Raw genomic sequence first — 23318 nt, 5'->3', positions numbered from 1 at the left:
AGTATCCACAGCCCCGAGGGGGAGACCCTGGGTTAATTATTTGGGAAAAAGTTGAGTCTGATCCCTGCTCATGCTGGACCCAGAATAAGCTCCTGCCAGTCAAACTGGGGTGACCCCAGGATCTGGGACTGGCCTCTTGTTGCTCCCACTTAGGCAGTGTGTCCCATCTACACGTCAGGAACACACTGGGAGGAGGTAGGCGGGGAGAAGCCACAGCCCTCATGACCCGGGAGGACAGGGCTTGGAGGACATAGATCCAGGGCTCTGGCCAAGCCAAGGAAGAGCCCAGGCCCCGTGCTCCCCCCGGGTCTGCAGCCACGGCCCTGGAGGCCTCCCTGCAGAACCGTCTTTCCCAGCCCCTTCCTGGTCAACCCGGCCCAGCGCATGGCCTCGGGTGAAGTAAACACAGGCTGGGCGCCAAGGACAGAGGCTTGGCCTAGAGCAGGCGGGGCACCCGTTGCGGGGATGAGCCCAGGGACACGGCCCTGCCCAGGGAGGGAGTGGGACGTGGGGCCCAGAGCAACCCCTCCTTCTGGCCTCAACCTTGGGGCTGAGCCAGCGCCAGCCCAAGGCTCCCCTCAACCCCTTGCTTTAATGCTCTGGGTGACTTTGGGACAAGGGGCCCAGGTATTCCTCTCGAACCCAGCCCTGAAGATTCTGTCCCAATGCTGCAGTTGAAAGATGGGGAGTTCCTGGGGCCTCCTCACTTCGAGCACCATGTGGGCCACCAACCCCCTGGGGGATGCTCAGGATGGGGGAGGGGATGGCCGGGGAAGCCCAGGGCCATAGGCATTTGAATTTGCAAGCAGAGAGCGAATTCACCTGACTCTAAACTCAGGTGTCCAGTATGAGCAGGGATCAGGCTCAATGCTCTTTCCAGATAATTAGCACAGGGTCTTCCCTGGCACTGCTGACTTCAGAGCTGGGACAGTCTCTGTGGGGGGCTGTCCTGGGCACTGTGGGGTGTGGGGCAGCCTCCCTGAGCCCCACCCCCTGGATGCCAGATGCCTCCATCATGATGACCACAGATGCCCTGGACATGGGGGTGGGGGGTCAGAACAGACTCGGTTGAGAACTGCCATCCTAGCTGGGGTACTGGGCTCTTGCAGGGAGGCTGAGCTGACCCACATTGGGGCTGAGCCCGACTGGCCACTGCAGCTCTGACCCTGCCTTGGAGACTGCAAGCTGTGGCCCTCCTTTGGTCTGATAGAAAGCATTAGATCAAGGACGCCCCTGGTGGTCCAGTGGATAAGAATCCACCTTGCAGTGCAGGGGACTCGGGTTCCATACCTGGTCAGGGAACTAAGATCCCACCTGCCGTTGGCCAACTAAGCCTGCACACCACTAGAGAGACGCCCACATCACACTGGAGATCCCAAGTGCTAGAACTAAGACTGAATGCAGCCAAATAAATAAATATTAAAAAAAAAAAAAAAAAAAAGCAGGAGACCAGCCTAGACAGAAGGCCGTTCTCTAGGACATCTGGCTGTCATGCCTCAGGACTGTCCACAGTCTGCCCACCACTTCCCAGCTCCCTCTTCCTCAGCGCCTGCCTCCTCCCCACCCCTAGGGGTTGCCGTGGATGTGGCCTCCTAGGGAGACCTCCCTGGACCCCGGGCTCTCGTCTCTCTGCTCGGCCCTACCCGGCACCTTTCCTGATTTCTTCCTCTTGTCCTTGTTTGCTTGGGTGTCTGGGCCAGTGCTGTCCTCAGAGGGCGGGGCTTCATTCTTAGACTCACCACTGGGTCCAGCACCTACAATCGCCCTTGGCCTGTGCTGGGCACCGGGGCGCTATTCTGACCCCCTGCCTGACCCACCACTCACTCCCCAGCTTCTCCAGCCACTTCCCCCGATGCTGGCCTCACCCCCCTCTAATGTGGCCGGAGCCCTCACTAGACCAAACAGTTGTTTTGTTCAGTCCTTTTTTTTTTTCAACAAACACGTACTTTGAAATGAGCTGGGGTTTACAGAGAAGTTGCAAAGACAGTAGAGAGGGTGCCATCTGTCCTTCCCAGACCACTCTTCCCTGGGGCATGTCTGTCACAGCTGGGACAGTGACATGGGGACGCTGCATCCAGATTTCACTAGCTCCCCCACCCACCGTGTCCTTTTTCTGCCCCAGGGTCCCACACTTTGTTCAGTTGTCACATGTCCTTAGTTAACTCTGGGTCATGACAACCTTTTGGTTTTCCTCACCATCTTCTCACTGTTTGTTTTTAAAAAAAATAAAAAAAGTTTCTTTCCATTTAAAAATGCCATTTAGGGTTTATTATTGTTATTTTAAAATTAATTGGTAAATATTTAAAAATTTTCTCAGTTTTAATTTTGAATCTGGTAACTTTTGATGAATATAACCCAAAATTTAAAAAAAAAAAATCTCTGTGGGGAATTCCCATGTGGCCCAGTGGTTAGGACTTGGTGTTCTCAATGCTGAGGACCAGGGTTCAATCACTGGTCAGGGAACTAAAACCCCTAAAGCCATGCAGTGCAGCCAAAAATAAAATAATATTTCTTAATAAAAAAAAAACAACAACACAGAAACTCCTTGGAACCTGCAGGATCAAAATGCTGGAGAACTTCCATCCTAAAGCAGAGTTGGCAAGCTCTGGCCTGAGGGCCACGTGTGGCCCTCTGCTTGCTTTTTGTAAATAAAGCTTTATTGGCACATGGCCACACCTGTTCCTGCAGGTGTTGTCTCTGGTGATTTCAAAATACAAGGGCAGAGCTGAGTAGCTACGGCAGAGACACCTTGACCTGCAAACAAGAGAATATTTAAGGTCTGGCCCTTTACAGAAGGTTTGCTATCGTTGATCTACATTATAGCAAGTTTGGGGCAAGTGCTTGTTAAAAATCAGGCCGAAACCTTATCAGGGTGTGGAGCCCCCAGAAACATCAAATACCATCGAAATGTCTACCACATAATCGAAAGCAAACACCACCATGAACTATCTTTCAGCTATGAGAAGGAGGGAAGCCCTGACACTCACTGCCATGTGGAGGGACACTGAGAACAGTGAGAGAAGCAGACACGGAAGGACAGATAGGGTGTGATTCCACTGGCGGCAAATGTCCAGAACAGCCCGACCCACAGACAGAGAGAGTGGGTTCCTGGTTGTCAAGGGCTGGGGAGGGGGAGGGGTGACTGCTGATGGGGATATGGCTCCTTTTGGGGGGATGGAATGTTCTGGAATTAGCTAATGGTGGTTGTTGCACAACTAGGCATGAAAACACACTGAATTGTACACTTTAAAGGACGAATTTGATGGTGTGTGAACTACATCTCAATAAAGGAAAAAGAGCCCACAGGCCTCTGCTCCGGCTGCCGGACGCTGCCGTGTTCCATCTCCTACACACCTGGTCTCCCCACCACTGCCTCACCTTGCAATTCCCCCTCAGACACAGTAACAACCTCATCCTTCCCCCAACTACACCCCAGGACAGGGCCTGTGGCACCCCAAGGGATGGCTCACACCGCAAGATACAACACAGTATAAAGACGGGGAAAAGTCAAAGCCGTTTCTCCTCGAAACAAACTGCAAAGATCTCAGGCAAGAATACAACATTTTTAAGCAACTATAGGCAGAAGAGATTTCAAGGCAATGTCCCAGCAGTGGGCAGGATCCTGGGACCACAGTGCCAGCTTCACAGGGGGACCCCAGGGTGTCCCCATGCCACCATCATCCCTGGCTGGGCAGCTAGCGGCGTGCAAGGAATGACCTCGCAGGGTGGAGGTGCTGGCTCCAGTCGAGGCTGTCCCGTGACCTTGGGTAACCTCCTCCAGCCATGGTTTACAGAGGCGTGAAGGCTCCCTCGCTGGCAGCACACTCCAAGGGTGGGGATTATATCTTGACTAAGTGACTTGCTCAGGGCTGCTGCCAACAGGGGCCCCATCCACGGTGCTTTTATTTGCTGCAAGCTCCCCAAACCCGTGACCACCCCCCAGTCTCTTACTGAGTTCAACCCATCTCCCCCGTGGTAGGTTGAGCAATTCCCCCCAAATTCATGTCCACCCAGAACCTCAGATGGTGACTGTTTTGAACTGAATTGTGTTTCCCAAATTCCTGAGTAGAAGCCCTGACCCCCAGGACCCTGGACTGTGACTGTATTTGGAGCTGTTGTTTTAGTTGCTAAGTTGTCTTTGACTCTTTGTGACCCCATGGACTGTATAGCCTGCCAGGCTCCTCTGTCCATGGGATTCTCCAGGCAAGAATACTGGAGTGGGTTGCCATTTCCTTCTCCAAGCGATCTTCCTGACCCATGAATCGAACCTGCATCTCCTGCATTGGCAAGCCACCTGGGAAACCCCTGTATTTGTAGATGGATCTTTAAAGAGGAGATTAAGGTAAAATGAGGTCCTAACGGTGGCCCCTGAGCCAATGGGACAAGGGTCCTTATCAGAAAGATTAGGGACTTCCCTGGTGGTCCAGTGGTTAAGACACTACCCTCCAATGCAGAGGGTGCAGGTTTGATCCCTGGTTGGGGAACTAAGATCCCACGTGCCTCTGAGCCAAAAAAACACACCATAAAACAGAAGATATTAATATTTTATGTTACATAAAATATAGTAACAAATTCAATAAAGCCTTTTAAAATGGTCCACACCAAAAAAAATTCTTAAAAAAAAAAAGATTAGGACACAGGTACACACAGACAGGAAACCACACAAGGACTTGGGGAGAAGGTGGCCATCCTCACACCAAGAGAGGCCTCAGAGGAAGCCAGCCTGTAGACACTTTGATCCAGGACGTCCAGCCCCCAGCCCTGGGAGAGAATAAGTGTCCATTGTCCAAGGTCCCTACCTGTGGTATCAGGTTGTGGCAGTTTGAGCAGACTAGTCCAGACACCTCACTTGGAAATAAGATCTTCTCAGATGTCACTAGCTAAAGAGAGATGAGGTCACTCTGGGATAAGGTGGGCCCTGACCCAGTCCCTATTAAGGGAGGACAGACAGGGAGTTCCCTAGTGGTCCAGTGGTTAAGAATATGCCTTCCGATGCAGGGGGACATGGGTTTGATCCCTGGTCTGGGAACTAACAGCCCACCTGTCACAGAGCAACTAAGCCCTCGCACCACAACTAGAGTCTAAGAGCCTCAACGAAAGACCCCACATGACTCAATGAAGATCTTCCGTGCCACAGCTAAGATCCGAGACAGCCAAATAAACACTTTTTTTTAAAAAAAGGTGGGGTCTCAAACAGATAATTATACACCTGTATTTATAGCAGCACAATTCACAACAGCCAAAAGATAGAAACAACCCAAGTGTCCATCAGCAAAGGACGGATGAATAAACGTGGTCCCTCCACACTGTGGAAAATGATGCAGCCTTAAAGAGGAAGGAGATTCTGACACCTGCTACCACACAGGTGAACCTTGAGGTTGTGATGCTCAGTGAGAGAAGCCAGACACAGAAGGACAAACACTGTCTGATCCCACTCACAGGAGGTCCCTGGAGGAGTCAGATCCACAGAAACAGGAAGTAGATGGTGGGGCCAGGGGCTGGGGGAGGGAACGGGGAGTGAGTGTTTCATGGGAACAGAGTTTCAGTTTGGGAAGATGAGAAAGTTCTGGAGATGATGGTGGGGATGGTTGCACGACAGTGTGAATGTGCTTAATGCCATGAGCTGTGCACTTAGAAATGATTAAGAGGGTGAATTTTATCTTATGGGTATTTCAACACGCACACACACACACAGACACAAAGATGCTCCAAATGCTCACAAGAGCCCGTGTGCATCCCAGTTGTGCATGTGGAGCCAAGTAGCCCGTGAGCAAACACGGCGGTCCTGGTGGTCTCGCCACACAGATGACCGTCCCCAGGTGGCACTTCTGCCATTCCCCCCACCCCCCAGGAGGTGGCTGACATCTCAGTCCTAAGGGAAGGGAGCAGGGACCAGGTTCCCCGAGTGTTCTTGAGGATTCTCAAGGACAGAGCGGAGGGCAGGCGGGTGGGAGGGCGCCCGGCACTTCAGCTCCCACTCTCGGCTCCCAGGCTGTTTACTGAGCTCGTACGTGTCCACTTCACAGGCTAGGCAGTTCCTGCCCCGAGGTCAGGAAAACAAGTTCAGCTCAGGACAGGGAAGCACCTCCCTGGCCGCTGTCCTTCCTGGTGGATGTGGGGCCGGGACCTGTGGAGGGTAGACCCCTGCTGGTCACCTCCGGAGGTGCGGGCTCTGGGCCAGGGGCATATCGTTTCCCCACTGCTCCCTGGCTTCCTTCTTGCCCTCGGTCAGGGCTCACCACCAATCTGCTGAAGGGCCTGGGTCCCTCACTCAGGCCCATGTTTCCATGGATACCAGAGAGGCCGGATGACCCCTGATATCTTCAGGAAGAAGGAAGTCAGAGCCCAGAGAAGGGAGGCATGCGGGGCTCGGGCAGAAGACCCCAGGACAGCGGGGTGACAGGACACACTTCCCGTCCTCCCAGGACCCTCGCTGCGCCGCCTGAGGACATGGGCTACAGAGCCGCTGCCCTCACCCCTCCGGCAGCAGCCCTGGGTGAATTTTACCGAAGGGAAACTGAGGGTGGGAGAAGAGGCCTTCCTGACCAGGGGTCTTGGAGCTGGGAAGTGCTGCAGCCCAGGTCTGGCTCCAGTGCTCACCCCACCCCCAAACATTGTAGAAATGGCCCTGAAGCTCCCGAGGCCTCTGCCCACCCCTGCTGGTGGTCACCAGGGCCCGTCACCTTCTCTGTGCCTTGGTGTCCTAATCCGGAAAACAAGGAGGTCAATTGATTGTTGCCATGGGTAGGGCTGAAACCCTCCTTGGCTCCTTACTGCCCTCAGAATAAAGTGGTCTCACCTGAAGCCTCCTTGCTCCCCCTCACCTTACATCCCTGCCCACCATTCTGGAACCAGGATGGTTCTTGGCACACACCACTCTCACCACCTGGAGAGTCTTTCCCACTCTTTCCCCTGATCCACTCCAGGGTATTGTCAACTTCAACTCAGATGTCACTTCCTCCAGAAAGGCCTCCCTGCTTGAAGCCCCAGAGGGAGCACTTGCTTTGTCCTCAGGCAGGGCTGTCACCATCAGCTCAGTTGACCGGGGTCTCTCTTATTATTATTATCAGGTAATACATGTATGCATGTATGCTAAGTCCCTTCAGTCATGTCCTACTCTTTGGGACCCTATGGACTGTCTAGGTAAGAATACTGGAGTGGGTTGCTATTTCCTCCTCCAGGGGATCTTTCCGACCCAGGGATTGAACCCGTGTCTCCTGCATCTCCTGCACTACAGGCAGATTCTTTGCCCACTGAGCCACCAGAGAAGCCCCTCAATCAGGGTTTCAACTAGGGTGAGTCTGTCACCCAGGGGACACTGGGCTGTCTGGGGACATCTGCGGTTGTCAGGACTGGGGGTTCCTGGCATCAGTGGAGTGGGGGATTAAGAGTGGGGGCACCCCCCACAGCTTCCAGGATGGTCCCTGCACTGCCAAGGGGACTTGCTAGCCTTGCCCCTCGGCCCCGGGACGAGGGAGATCTGGTTGCTGGTTTGCCAGGGGTGTGTGCAGGTGTGGCTGCCTCTCTTACCGCCTACCCTGCAAGTCCATCCTCAGCCTGCAGCCCTGGCTCGCACCGAGGAACCCAGAGCTGGCAGCCTGGCTCTCTGGGACTCTGGGGTGCCTGGCTTTGCGACTCCCGTGGGCAGAGGGCTCTGGCTCACCTCTTGCCTCTCATCCGGCCAGAACTGTGACTCAGCGGGACGTTAGTCAGATAGCTGGGGACAGCATGTCCCGTTCCAGGAGGCTCAGGAGCTCAGACCTCGGGGCGGCCACTGACTCAGCCAGGAGCCCGCAGGGATTACCATTTGGGATCGCTCCGGGTAGGGTGAGTATGCTCTCCGACAGCCCTGCCATGTCACCCACCCCGGTCACAGGCTCACTTCTCTGTGCAGGAGGTCAGGTGAGGATTCCTCCCCCAGCCTCCTTCTTCCCTTCTTCCACTCACTCCCTAAACATCTGGCTGGGCGGTTGGGCAAGACCCCTGACCTGGAGGAGCTTACGGTCCAGCCTGGGTGATACAAGCAGTTGATCTGAATGTCACAGAACAGTTACTGCATGGCCCTGGGCAGGTTACTCAGCCTCTCTTTGCTCCCAGTTTCTCCTCTGTGATGTGGAGATAGCCATCTCTAACTGGCAGGGCTGTGGTGAGTTCCAGAATGAGCGTGTGGGAAGGCAGCAGGGTAGGTGCATCAGCCAGCTGCTGCTGCGTGACAAGTCACCACCAACACAGCCTCCAAAACAACACCCTTTGTTGTCTCCCGGTTGCTCTGTCAGAAAATGGGGATGTGGTTTCACTGGGCTCTCAGCTTGGAGTCTCAAAAGCCTGACACCCAGGGACTGGCTGGGCTGAGTCCTTATCTGGGACTGCAGGGCCCCCTTCCAAGCTTGACAGGTGGTTGGCAGAATCCACTGCCCTGCAGTGGAGGGACTGAGGTGCTGTTTCCCTGCTGGCTGTTGGGTGGGGGGTGCTCTCAGCTCCCAGCTGCATGGCCTTCTCCCCAGGCAGCACACACACAACATGGCTGTTTGCCTTTTTCAAAGTCAGCAGGAGTGTCTGCTGCTGCTCTGATCTCTCTCTCCTTCTCTGTTTATTGTGGTAAAAAGCAATTTGCCATTTTAACCATTTCTAAGTGCACAGCTCAGTGGTATTAAGCACATTCACATTGTTGTATGATTGTCTGGACCACCACCCAAAACTTTCTCATCTTCCCAAACAGAAATTCTGTTCCCATGAAACACTAACTCCCCACCTCCTCTTCCAGCCCCTGGCCCCACCATCTACTTTCTGTCTCTGTGGATCTGACTCCTCTAGATATGTCTCTGGTCTCTTGTAAAGGCTCATCTGATTAGGTCAGGCCCACCCAGACAATCCCCCTTGGGATGAACCCCAAAGTCCACTGATCGGGGTCTCTGTTACACCTGCCACGTTCCTTTGGCCACATCATGTGAGCCTAACCATGGAGTGGGAGCCCACCCATCCCAGGTTCAGAGCGTCAACACCAGGGGTGGAGATCTAGAGAACCATCTTGGAATTCCCCCTCCCTAGGAGGTACACAGATGTGAGGGATGCTGCTACTGACCAGGGTCCTGGGAGTAAGAAGCACACAACGCCCCACCCCCCCGCCCCACCCCCCAGAACACTGACCGACCATGTGGAGCACAGAGAAGACAGCAGAGACCTCTGGGGAAGTTGAGGAGGCTTTGACTCCAATGTGGGGATGTCCCAGCCGCCTCGGAGCCTGGGCAGATGGCTGGGGGAGGGCGGGGGATGACTCTCACCTCCAGAAAGCTCTAGGGTCCCTCACAATAACTCCTGGCCCTCCCAGTCACCCCTCCCTCCGGAGAATCCTCAAGGGGAGCACTTGGTGATCCTCCTGTGGGTGCCAGCACTGTGGTGGTTGATAGCCAGCCCAGCTCTGTGCTCAGAAACGAAAGTGAGTCTCCTGGGATGCCCTGCAGGTGGGGGTGTGTCTGGATTTGAACCTGAGTCTTTGGTGCTGGGAGCCCCCACAAACTGGCAGAATCCCCCCAAGAGAATAAACCCACTGGAAGGGCTGGCTGCCTCACGAGGTAGCAGACAAGACACAGAGTTGGGCCTGCACAGCGAGCGTGGGTCCCAGTGCCATCCACGGTTAGATGTTCGTGTCTGTTTTTCTCCGCCTCCTCTCCCCCACCTCAAGGATGGAAGAACTCTCCATTCTGTAGATGGGTGATGGTCCTGCATGCCCACAGATTAAACAGAGGGCAGGGGCCTGCACACACACCAACTTCCTATCGTACTTTACTTATAAGATGAGGCCACTGGGGGGAGCTGGGGAAAGGGTGCATGGGATCACTCTGCATGGTTTTTGCAACTTCCTATGAACCTGAAATTGGGCTTCCCAGCTGGTTCAGTGGTAAAGAATCCGCCTGCCAATGCAGGAGACACAGGAGATGCCAGTTCAGTCCCTGGGTTGGGAAGATCCCCTGGAGAAGGAAATGGCAACCCACTCCAGTACTCTTGCCTGGAGAATCCCATGGACAGAGGAGCCTGGCAGGCTACAGTCCTTTGGGTGGCAAATAGTTAGACATGACCGAGCATGCATGCATGAATCTGGAATTATTTCAAATTATAGGCTTTCTTTTAAAAAAAAAAGTGAGGGGACTTTCCTGGTGGTTCAGTGGTTAGGATTACAAGCTTCCACTGCAAGGGGTTCAGACTTGATTGCTGGTTGGGGAACCAAGACCCTACAAGCCAAGAGGTGCAGCAGAAAAAAACAAAAACAAAAAAACAAATGAACCCATAGGTATGTCTAGGTGTGACTGAGACAAACAAGGCATGCCTTCTCCAACCGCTGCCATTCCACCCAGCACTGACCTGCCTGCGGTGCTGCCAGCAAGGAACAGGAGGGTGCAAAGGCCCCCTGCCAGCCCTGGTGCCCGCTGCAGGTGCCAGCATCTGCAGTGACCAGGCCCCCTGCTGCCCCTTGGTGGCCAGGAGGAGTCTAAGTCCCCAAACCCTTGGCTCCTGGTGGACCAAGCCCCAGGGGTTGGCAGGACTATGAAGGTGATAAGATGCCATTCCCCTGATTAGGTGATTTCCTGCAGAGGAAGGAATTCGAGGGTGTAATTTAAGTCCCAATTAGAGACCACCCTTGTGGCCCAGTGGTTAGAATCTGCATGGGGTGTGGGTTCAATCTCTGGTCAGGGGACTAAGATCCCACATGCAGTGTGGTGCAGCCAATAAATAAAGTATCTTTGATATTAATTTCTCATTTTGATATTAATTTCTCATTTAAATGCTTTCTTCTCTGTAATCATCCTCTGTGGTTTTTCAGTCTTCTAACTTTATTGAGGCTTTCAATGGCTAAGTCAAAGATCTCTCTGGGTAACATTACATTACACTTGAAAACATGGGGGTTATTTTCAAATATCTTTTGATACTGATCTCTAATATAATTCCACAGTGATAAGAGAATAGGCTCTGTATCATTTCAATACCTTTAGACCATGAAATTTTTGCACCTTGTTTTATGTCCCCAGATATGTTCCAGTGTCTCTTAGTTTATAATCTATGCAAACTTGAATAGAATTTGTATCCTACTGTTGTGAAAATTGTATAAATCTTAATTATGTTGAATTGGTTCATAGTGCTTTTCAGGTCTACTGTATCCTTCTACTTCTCTGAATATTCATTCTATTCCTTTTTGAGAGTTTGATATTGAAACTCCAGCTAAAAATTTATCTACTTAAAAAATAATTGTCATATGCAGTGGAACTTATATGTAACCTTGTTCTGTATTCTCCAAGTCTCCTATAAATGTGTTATCATAACTTCATAATTTAAAAAATAAAAAAGAGAAAGAAATCAAATTAAGTAAATTCCCAAATTAGTTGACTTTGAGTTAATCAAAAGGCTGCATGGGTGGGCCTGACCTAATCAGGTGAGCCCTGGCTCCCTAGGGCAGGGCCCTTCCTGCAGTGACTGGAGGGATGAGGGGCCCCCTGGAGGAGATCATGCAGCCAGGCCAGGACCTGGTGGCAGCCTCCAAGAGCTGAGAGCCGTCCCTAGTGGGCTGCTAGCAAGACAATGGGCCCCTGGGCCTGACAACTGAAAGGAACCAAACCCTACAAATGGCCTGAGCAAACTTGGAAGTGGATTCTTCCCCAGTTGAGCCTCAGGAGAGAACTCAGCCCAGGCCAGGGCCAGGGAGACTGTGAGCAGAGGCCTCAGCCACACTTCTGCCTGGAGAGACAGGGGAGGGATAAGGTGCCGAGTCTGCGGTGGTTTATTACAAGAAGCTAGCAATAGCTAGCCAGTACCCTCCTCGTGTGATAGCAGAGCAGAGAGCCTGGGATTTCACAATCACTGTCACATTTAGTCACACACAGGGGATGCTCCACTGGCTCAAGAAATTCCAAGGGCTTTGAGAGCTGGGAGCTAGGAACCATGGCTGAAATTCAAAATATGTATTTAATATTAATATAAGTCCCAAGACCACACTCCCCAAAGGCTCCACCTTCAATTCCCACCACACTGGGGGTAGGTTTTAACATTTGAATTTGGGGGGATACCAGTGGCAATTAGAAACAAGCTCCTGATACCCCAGTTCCCTGTCATCCTGTATTTGGTGTGCCTGTTGAAGCCCCCACCCCACCTTCAGCCCCCAAGAACCCTCCCTCTGCCCCCAGCTTTTGAGCTCATCCCAGCCTGGCCCTCCCCAGGTCATGCCTCAGTCCTCCGTTACACATACCCACCGTGTACACTGTACTGGGAGCTTCTGCACCCAGACGCATGTGTTTTAGCCAGCTGGGCCTGGCACACAGGTGTCTGCTGACTCAACAAATGAAGTCAGAGCGGAGGGAACAAAAGGAAGAACCACATCCTCAGTGTGCACCGGCTGAGATGAATTCAGGTCTGTGCACTGTGGCGGGGGGTGGGAATGGGCCCTGAGGTGTAGGGGCTCCTTCTACCCACCACAAATGAGCCCCTTTTCAGCTTCCCCGTGGCTCCCTGTCCCCCTGCCCCCACCTTACCATACGTGACTGTCATCCCATGCGTGTTCTGAGTCAAAGGAGGCCTTGAATCTGACTACCGATGACCGCGTGTGCATCACCCCTGCTCTGAGGGAGGCTGACCAGTCAAGCTATTGCCTAGCAACGTGCCCGCCTGGGGATGCGTGGGTCTCTGAGCCATGGCTGCTGCCTGGGCTGGGACAGTTCTCACTGCCCCACAGGTGGAAGCCTGGCTCTCCGGTATCAGATGGGAGCCTCTCTGGGCCTCAGTGTTCAAGCTGGTTCAATTGGGTGGCAGCACTAACCAGTGTGTGAGGGGATTCGCCTGCAGCATGCGGAATAATGGGGCCAGGGTGGGAGCCGGTGTGATAACATACATAGAGCACAAAGAAAGTGATGCTGGTTCATCCTGGGAACAAGAATCTTGGGAAGCAGGGTCTCCACTCCCCACTCCGGCTGGGCGCTGCTGACACAGGCTGGGACATTCTCTGTGGGGCCGTCCTGAGCACTGTGGGGGGTGGAACACACCCCTAGGCCCCCCACCCACTGTATGCCAGGGCCCCCTCCAGTCATGACAACCACAGACGTCCCCAGACATTGCCCAGTGTTCCTTGGGGGCAGGATCACAAGGGTGAGACCCTTCTGGAGGGGGTCGAGGTCACGTCTGAGCAGCTCCTGCTGCCATGGGAAGCACCCTAGGGCCTGCTCTCCCCAAGATTCCAGAATCAGAGCCATGGGATACAGGGGTGGGGGTGGTTTTGGGTCCTGTGTGCTGCGGAGGGGGGGTGCCCTTGGTGGGTTTCTGGGCGGGGACCCAGTAATTACATATGTATTGTGAGGCTGCGGCAGCAGCCATGACCTTCTGCAAGAACGTTTTAAGGTTTCAACTGTCTATCTTGGCAGCTCTTTCAGGAGAACAGCTTGTCCGCGGAGAGAACTGATAAATGTGGGCATTTCAACACACATCTGAAGCGGGGGACCAACCAGGAGGAAGAAACGGTCTCTGACGCGGCGCGCCGGGTTGGAGTTTGTCCCTCACACGAGGGCCACCCTCTCGAGATAAAGAATCCGGGAGGCGCTTTCAGCTGAAATGTTCACAAACTCCCAGAGAACAGGGGCTATCAGGAAAACACCCGCTGCTGGGAGGTCACTGAGCTCTGCCTCAGGCGGGAGGGCTGGTGGAAAGCTGGAAAAATCGTTCTCAGCTAAGAATCATCACCCCGGTCTGTGCAAAATACACTCATTTCCATCTGAGCCCCCTTTCAGGAGCTCAGTGGCTGCCGGGGACTCGCGGCTACCCTATTGGAAAGCCCAGCTCTGGCTAAAAGGGCGGTGGCACCTCCATAAGGAAAGCCAGCGCCATGAAGGCCCATGCTCTCATCCTTCCACGAGGCGGGAGCCAACCAGCTATGGTCCCTGTCCCCCACCCCCCCACCTACCCTCTGCCAGAGCTTCCAAACTTATGGGAATATCCATCCGGTTTCCGGAGGGGGCAACCACATCCAGAGACATTATGAGAGGAACCAGTGAGGCAGGGGGCCTGCCGCCATGGGACACTGGGTGATGCCTGGGGACATCTGTGTGGGCTCAGTTGTCAAAACTGAGGGCTCCTGGCATCATGTGGTTGGAGGCATGGAGGCTGCTCCACCCTCCCCCCACAGTACCCAGGATGCCCACCTCACCCCACAGGGTGACCCAGCCCGATGTCAGCAGTGTTGGATGTAAGGGACTCCGAATGGGTGCACAATTCTCACTAGAACATCCACCGTGCACACTGGAATCCCCTGGAGCCTGGCCTGGCAGACACTCAGAAACCCTTGCTGAGGGGATGGAGAACGTTTTGGGGAGGGTCACCGCATCTGGCCAGGCCGAGCAGTCACTGCCCAGGTGACACACACCCAAGGTTACCTCAGGAGACACTGGGCAGATTCCATAGCCAGGAGACCTGAGGTGGCTTTGAGGGTCTCTGGCATTTAGGTGAGTCCCAAAGGAGGTGCTTCAAGAGACCAGCCTGGGGAGAAGCCCTTCACCCTTGCTGCTGCCCAGGGTCAGAGCCACTGGCTGGTTCCAGGCGACAGAGGGGGAGTCCCAGAAGCAAGATCCAGTCATCCCAGTAGGGCTGCCCACCCCCAGCTCTGGCCTTCCGTTCTCTGGTCCCAGCTCTGCTCTGGCCACCGGAGTGTGCCAGGGTTGGGAGAGTTGGGGGGTGCAGGGATCTGAGCTCTCCAAGGTCACAGAGTCTGTGCTTTCTACCTTCCTCTTACATCCAATGAACTCGCAGAGGCTCCAGGTCTGTGAGGTGAAGGCCCCCAGGAAAGAGTGCCAGTGGACTCTGGGTGCTGAACCAGAATGTCCTGGAACATGTAGACAGGGGGTCACAGGGCTCCACGAGGGCCGAGGGGTTGACTGAAGAAGCTGGGCGCTCACTTGCACCCCTGCACCCTCTTCACATCCATCCCTGCTAGTTGCGCTGGAGACCTCATGGACCTTCACTGCCCCCTAGTGGCCATCAGTGGGAATCCCAGCACTCTGGGGATTGCCCCAGCCCCAGACCCCTCCTCTGGAGCCCCAGACGCCAGGTCCCACTTTTAGCCCTGGCGTCTGCATACATTCAGCACACTGGATCAAGGTGCTGTCACCAGGATGGACAGTGTGGCCCTTGCTCGGTGACACTCTGTCTCCCCTGGACAGGCAGTGGCCCAGAAATGGGAGAGTCCATACTGTAGGGACCTCGGATGTGAGGGGCCTGACAAACAGGAAGTGCTCCGAGTCACTATGAAACTAACAAGCAATCGGGAAAAACCTTGATTCCCCCCACTTGTAGGACAGCAGGATCCCTTGGAACAGGGAACCACTGCAAGGCTAGCCATGTGTACCAGCTCAGGAGTGTTTTCTGTCTTTCCCAGCAGTGTTCACCAGGCACTGATGACCAGGCAGCTGGTCACCCTCGGCCATTGTGGGCACTGTGGTGTGTGGAGCAACCTTCCTAGCCAAGGCAAACAGCCACCTGCTCGTTGCCAGGAGCACCCCCCCAGTGTGAAACCTCAGATGTCCCCCAACATGGACCTGTGTCCCCTGAGATGGGAGCAGGGGGTCAGAATCACCCCCCTAGGTGAGACCTCCTAGCACAGCTGAATTTCAAATGGCTCAAGGACTGAAGTGCAGAATACATCATCCAAAACAAAATGCAGGTGGATTGTGTTTTTATAATCTTGACGTGTTAGACAACCACACAAAATAAAGAAGACAGGTTTGTGCAAAGTTTCAGATCCCCATTGACAATATGCACTGTGAGCAGAGTGCAGAAACACTCTCCACAAAACACTTGCAGTGGACCATGTCCAGACAGAGAAATAGGGAGAATTTAAACATCACCAGGGCTTCCCTGGTGGCTCAGTCGATAAAGAATCCTCCTGCAACGAGGGAGACCTGGGTTTGATTCCTGGGTTGAGAAGATCCCCTGGAGGAGGGCATAGCAACCCACTCCAGTATTCTTGCTCTCCAAGCAAGAATCCCCATGGACAGAGAAGCCTGGTGGGCTGCAGTCCATGGGGTCGCAAAGAGTTGGACACAACTGAGTGACTAAACACAGCACAGGACAGAAACCCTAACAGAAAGGATGCATCCGGGCCATTTGCCTTAGAGAAACAACTGAGCTCGTAAAAAGGAGGCCTGGACACAGCAACTAAAATGGTCCTGGCTTGTTGGCTTGGCCAGGACATAAAGCTGCACTTGAGAGGGCGGTGAGACACATCCTGGGATGGAAAATGGTGCATTTCTTTGTGGCTAAAGGTCAAAACAAAAATAAGAACACCCCGACTGAAAGTCATAGGCAAGGCAAACTTACTTCCAGGAACTCACCCCAAACAACAACCAACCAAGGATGAACAAAGTTTGCACAAGGACAAACAAAGTTTGCATCGCAGAACATAGCAAAGAGAAAACTCTTCTTATCCGAAGTCCCTTCAGTGAATGGAATTCAGAGAGGTCTGGGAGGATGCTCACTGAGGTGTGAGCAGTGGTCCCCGCTGGGTGTGGGGTCTGGGGTATCTTGTCTCTCCTTTGTCCATTCAGTTTCTCTTTACAATCAGTTGGTCAGACATTAACATGTTGGAGAAGGGTTGAGTGGGGCTCACTCATCATGCTGTGATGACACATACAGTCTATGTGACCTCGCCCGGCTCCACGTGGTTCTCCAAACCCCCCTCCTGCTTGGTGACTTTGTGACACAGAGTTAACACTGAACCTGTTTGGGACCTTCAAGGAGCATAAACAAGCCAGATGGACCACAGGGCTCCAATCTCAGTCCTGGTCTCTGTCTGTGGGGACAGCGTCCCTCCCGGGCTGAGATAAAATATATATTTTAGCTTCACTGAGGTTCGCTTTACACATCATACAATCAGCTGGTTGGCAGTACACAACTCGAAGCTTCTTAGTCAGTTCACCAAGCTGCTTGACGCCCCAGCCCCACAGTTCTGGGCCGTCCCCTCAGCACTGTAAGATGTGTCTGGGCCCAAACACAGTTCACCCCCATTCCCCCCAACCCCTGGCAAGCCCAAGTCACCTTTCCGTTCCAACACACTTACATTTTGTGCTGACTTCATCTAAATGGAATTATACGATGTGCTGTCTTTGGGATCTGCCTTCTTGTCTAAAGGCAGATCTTGTCTAACGCTTATTTTACACACACATGCACTAGATGAAAATAAGTGTTATAAAGACATCAGATCTCCCTCGAATTTATTGCTAAATGGAACACAATCTGAATCAAAGATCCATCAGAACTTTTGATAGAAACTGGAAGCTGATTCTAAAGACAGCTGTCCCCGCCAGACACTTAGAGTCAAGGGACTGGGCGGGGCACTACCGGATGCCATGGAGCCACCTTATTCATCCCCATGCTGTTTCCTCTTCCTACGTCACAAAAGCCACTCAAAGTCCTCTTGGGAATAAAACCAGAGACAAGCAAATGCATAACAGTTGAGAGATCAGGACTGAGCTGTATTTTGCTCCTGACTTAATTCTTCCTGAGGCCTCTGGCACATTTCCCAATCTGCTGTCCCACCAGGGGAGCGATAGGGTTGAGATATTTGTTCAGTCCCATGAACGGGCTCTGCTCTGAGTGAACAGCATTGATGGGTCACCCTCCACGCACATGGGAAACGGGATGAAGCGCCGCAGACCCTAATCAAGCCTTTCGAGGAGGAAGCTAAGAGCTGGGAAGCAGGTGCCACTGTGGCCATGTGCCCATCCTGGGTGCACTAGAACCTGACCTGTCAGCCCCATGTCCCCCCAACCCCGGAGCCTGGATGGAAGACATTCCCTGTGGCTCCCATAGGCTCTTGGCAGGTGAGACAAACCCCCAGAAGTGAGCAAAGCTAAGAAGATGCAGGTGTGCACGGCGAGGTCGCCTCTTAACTCATCCTGGCTCCAAACAGCCAGCCAAACACCTGAGTGAACTCTAAACATAGAGAAAAGAAAAACCTCGTGACACCAACCTGTGCTTCTTAAGTCCTGGCCGTCTTCAGCGACGAGGTTCAGAAACCCAGTGTCCGCTCCCTGGAAGAAAAACGAACAGTGTTAGCTGGGTCTGATTTGGCCTGAACTGCCACATGGGTCAGCAGTACTATGATGAGATAGAAAAATCCTTTGGCTGGGGGTGGGGAGTGTGGAAGGGCTGCCTTCTGGTCACTCTGCCAGACATCGGGGATGGTACAGACAGGATGCTTCAGAAATGCAGAGAGATGAGAATAACGGCAATTTGCCAGAAAGGTTTGCTAGCGATCTGTGGTGGTACCCGTGATGAAGTTTCCACGTGTTCCGAAACTGAACTGGATGAAAGGACTGGATGTTCACATGACCTTTTATAGTTTATAGAAGATTTTCACCAGCATCATTGGACCCCCATGGTCTCCTGGGAGGAAGGCAAGAGAACTGAGTCAACTCCCTGCCATGGAGTACCCAGCTCATCCAGCTTTGCCTGAGGCATGTGACCAACTAAATGCAAGGTGGAATCTGAATAAAGAGTGGATCGAGGTGGCAGAAATGTATCCATGTCCACCTCTTGGTTATCACAAACACACTATGCTTATGAATGACCCAGTCATTGGGAGAAATTAGGTGATGGGTAATTTGAAATACCTCTGAAAATCTAAAATTATTCTAAAAAACTTTTTAAAAAACTTCAGTTTAAAAATTTAGGGAGGGACTTCCCTGATGGTCCAGTCAGTGGTTAGGACTTCAAGCTTCCACCGCAGGGGGTGTGGGTTTGATCCCTGGTTGAGGAAATAAAATCCCACAAGCTGCGTAGTGTGCCCCCAAAATAAATAAAGTCTTAAATACATAAAAATTTAGGGAACGCTCCTACACTGTTGGTGGAAATGTAAACTGGTACAGCCACTATGGAGAACAGTGTGGAGATTTCTCAAACAACTGAAAACAGAGCTGCCATGGATCCAAAACTCCCACTGCTGGGCACATATCTGGAGAAACTCTAGTTGGAGAAGATTCATGCACCTCAGTGTTCATAGCAGCACTGTTTACAATATCTAGGACATGGAAGCAACTTAAAAGTTCATCAGTAGATGAACTGATAAAGAAGATATGGTGTATCTGATGAAGAACATAAGATATATATATATATATACACGAAGTGTTGGTTATTCAGTTGTGTCCGACTCTTTGTTTCCCCTTGGACTGTAGCCCGCCAGGCTCCTCTATCCATGGAATTCTCCAGGCAAAAATACTGGGGTGGGTTGCCATTTCCTCTTCCAGGGGATCTTCCCCACCCAGGGGGTCAAACCTGAGTCTCCTGCATTGCAGGCAGATTCCTTACCGTCTCAGCCACCAGGGAAGCCCCAATATATATACACACACAACAAAATACTACTCAGCCATAAAAAAGAATGAAATAATGCCATTTGCAGCAACATGGATGGACCTAGAGATTATCATAGTAAGTGAAGAATCATAAAGACAAATACCATGATATCACTTATATGTAGAGTCTAAAAAATTATACAAATGAACTTATTTATAGAACACAAACAGACTCATAGACTTCAAAAACAAATTTTTGATTTGGGGAGGAGGGATAAATTCAGTTTGCAATTAACATATACAGACTACTATATATAAAATAAATAATCAACAAGGACCTACTGTATATAGTACAGGGAACTCTACTTGGTATTCTGTAACAACCTATATGGGAAAATACAAGATAGAATGGATACATGTGTATGTATAACTGAACAACCTTGCTATACATTGAAACTAACACAACACTGTACACCAACTATATCCCAATATAAAATAAAAATTAAATTTAAAACATGTAAATGCTATATTATTTTTTTTGTTTAGTTGCTGTTGTGTCCATTCTTTGCAACACCATGGACTGCAGCAGGCCAGACTTCCCTGTCTTTCACTATGTCCCAGAGCTTGCTTAAACTCATGTCCACTGAGTCAGTGATGCCAACCAATCATCTCACCCTCTGTTGCCCCCTTCTCCTCCTGCCCTCTATCTAACTGGTTGTCAATTAAAGGCCAGGATGGAGAAGCGACGTACCCACCACCACCTGCAGGTGGTGCTGCAGCCTCAGGAACGCCCTCTGGGCTCTAGAAGCAGCTCTAATAAAAACTCAGCCAGCAGCAGCATCTGCTCTACCTGGCCCAGCCCCTTAGGATTGGAGCTTCTCTGGCCACTGAGGCCAGAGGGGTGCCCTGGACAGCGTAGAGCACAGTGGGCCACAGGGATGAGAGATGACAGGGCTGGAGCAACGTCACAGACCCGAGGCCAAGACTTGCCTCAACCTTGCAGGGACCATCTGCTCGTCTGATTCTTCATTTCATTTTTGAATCAATTAAAGGCTCATGAGAAGTTGCAAAACTAGTACAGAAGGGTGCCAGGGAACACTCTTCACCAAGCTCCCTGATGGCCGCTCCTTACACAACTGGGGAACATTATCCAAACTGGAGAAAGTGACTGATAAACTAGGCACCGTTTTTTGTTTGTTTGTTTGTTTTTTAAGTCTTACTGAGATACAATTCTCATGCCACACAATTTGCTTATTCAAAATGCACAACTCAGTGGTCTTTTTGTACATTCACAAAGTTGTGTAACCATTACCACAACCAATTTTTGAATATTTTCCTTACCCCAAAAGAAGCCCTGCCCCATCAGCAGTCACTCCCCTGCTCCCCAGCCCGACAACAGGAACCCACTCTCTGCATCCATGGATCAGCTGCTCTGCACATTTCCCGTCAGTGGAATCACACCCTGTGCGTCCCTCTGTGTCTTCTTCTCTCACTGAGCATCATGTTCTCAGGGTCTGCCCACGTGGTAGTGAGTGTCGGGGCTTCTCTCTTGTGTGGCTGAGTGATGCTCCAGTGCGTGGAGGGACCCTGTGTTTACCGTCCCCTGATGGATGTTCAGGTTGTTTCTACTTCTGGGTCCTGTGAATCACACTGCTGTGAACACGGGCAGCTTATGAATCACTGCAGAGACGGCATCTTTCTCTGCCCTCACATCTACCATCTGCCAGTCTCCCTATCCCCAGCCCTTTAGCGCCAGCTGCGGGCTGTCCTCTAGCCCTTGAAGCTGGACTTGGGCAGGGAGATGAGCCCCACAGAGCCCCCCACCCTGGCTATGCTCAGCCCAGACCAGCTTAGACTAGAACAGAGAGCAGTGAGGACAAAATCCATCCCCAGGGCGCACAGACAGCAGGCTGCGAGGTGCACCGGCTGGTGCCAGGCTGTGCCCGTGACCTTCAGCGACAGAAACGCTGGGTTTTCACCTTCCCGCCAGGGTGAACTCCAAGCCCCCATGACAGGCCCCTGTGAATTGTGGAGGTGGCCATCAAGAGGATCTCCTGTAGAATCTGCACTTGTTGTTCAGTCACTAAGTTGTATCTGACTGTTTGTGACCCCATGAACTGCAGCACGCCAGGCTTCCCCGTCCCTCACTATCTCCCTGAGTTCACTCAAACTCATGTCCATCAAGACAGTGATGTCATCCAACCATCTCATCCTCTGTTGTCCCCTTTTCCTCCTGCCCTCAATTTTTCCCAGAATCAGGGTCTTTTCTAATGAGTCAGCTGTTTGCACCAAGTGACCAAAGTATTGGAGCTTCAGCTTCAGCATCAGTCCTTCCAATGAATATTCAGGGTTGATTTCCTTTAGGATTGACTGGTTTGATCTTGCTGTCCAAGGGACTCTCAAGAGTCTTCTCCAGCACCACAATTTGAAAGCATTAATTCTTTGGCACTCAGCCTTCTTTATGTTCCAACTCTCACATCCGTACATGACTACTGGATAAACCACAGCTTTGACTATATGGACTTTTGTCAACAAAGTGATATTTCTGCTTTTTAATACAATGTTAAGGTTTGTCATAGCTTTTCTTCCAAGGAGCAAGTATCTTTCAATTTTCATCTTTTAATCTGAAAAGTTGGTGGAAAATGTGACTGTGGGACCTCTCATTCAAAAATTATGACAAATTTCAAAACAATGACAGCAGAGACCTGGGGTGCAGGGGCTGTAAGAAGCCAGGCCTGCCGACCCCACATATACCCTGCCCTTGGAACTGCCGACAAGTGACTTCACTGCAAGGAAAGAGGCCAAGCTCACAACGGTGGCAATCAGGGACCCAAGAGGATAGGACGACTGCACACTCTTGTCGTGGGCGGCACTTTTTTTTTTCTGACTGCACCACATGGCTTTCGGATCTCAGTTCCCCACCAGGAATCGAACTTGTGCCTCTTGCCTTGGAAGCATGGAGTCCTAACCACTGGACCGCCAAGGTAGTCCCCTGAGTAAAACTTTTTACAACCTGTGCGCCCCACCTCATCCACATGCTTTCCTTTCTTTATTCTTTTTAAAAAATTAAGATAGAATTCACCTACTATAAAATGTCCAGTTTGATGGCTTTCAGGAGAATCACAGGTTCTGCAACCATCACGCTAATCCCAGGACACCTTTGTCGCACTCATCAGTATCACATGGTTCAAAGCTGAGGCTCCCAGGGAGACACAAGATCCTAGGCTGCAGGAGCCGAGGATGCTCTGCTTGCCATGCAGTCCATGCCACCATCACTGAGCCGGCCCATGATGGGATCTCTCTAGTTCTGGGGATTCTGCACAATCCAATTGGTGCCAAGGGCACAGTGTGAGGAGCCCGGTGGGTCTGGGGAGAGGGTGCAGGCCCCACACAGAGCTGTGTGGTGCTGGGAGAGGCCCACCCTAGGTACCACCTTCCCTGACCATCATGTGGAGGCGGATTGGAATGGTTTGGTGTCCAGGGGCAGGAGGCCTGACACGCAACGCCAAGCAGGAGTGGGATGGTCAGAGCCAGGACATAGCACCCTTGGCCTGGCTGAACCCTCATCTCACAGCACTACGGTCAGGACTCCAACATGGGCTGGGCCTCATGGGGCTAAATCCAGGCCTGGGCAGGGCTAGTCTTTCCGGAGGCTCCAGGGAAGCACAAGCTCTTGCCTTTTCCAGCTTCTAGAGGTGCCGCATCCCTGGCCCACGGCCCCTCCCTCCATCCTCACAGTCAGCAGCGCAGCACCTCCTGTCTCTCTCTGCCTCTGACTCTCCCCCTCCCTCTTATAAGGACCTTGTGATGACACTGGGCACCCCCCAGAGGATCCAGGGTTGGCCCCATCCTAGGGGCCTTAACTTCTTCCCATCTGCAGAATCCTTTTACCACGTATGGTGACACACAGGTTTTGGGGACTGGGGCACGGACATCTTTGGGGGGGCCATTATTCTGCCAACTGCACCCTGTAATACCTGACATGTGTGAATCTAGCCCTGG

At 52.2% G+C, this 23318-nt stretch overlaps 1 protein-coding gene across 5 annotated transcripts in view; it reads right to left on the bottom strand.

The window, feature by feature from the left end:
* GNG7 (G protein subunit gamma 7) overlaps positions 1-23318 on the bottom strand; it is a 138289-nt gene that overhangs the window by 77121 nt on the left and 37850 nt on the right. For all 5 annotated transcript variants that reach the window (XM_070373970.1, XM_070373974.1, XM_070373973.1 and 2 more), the window contains one exon: positions 17996-18056. The gene's annotated coding sequence lies outside the window, so the exon portion shown is untranslated. The remainder of the gene's footprint in view (positions 1-17995; positions 18057-23318) is intronic.

This window comes from Bos mutus, chromosome 7 (assembly GCF_027580195.1).
Source record: "Bos mutus isolate GX-2022 chromosome 7, NWIPB_WYAK_1.1, whole genome shotgun sequence".
NCBI classification, from domain to species: domain Eukaryota; kingdom Metazoa; phylum Chordata; class Mammalia; order Artiodactyla; family Bovidae; genus Bos; species Bos mutus.
This window is presented reverse-complemented; position numbering and strand designations above follow the sequence as displayed.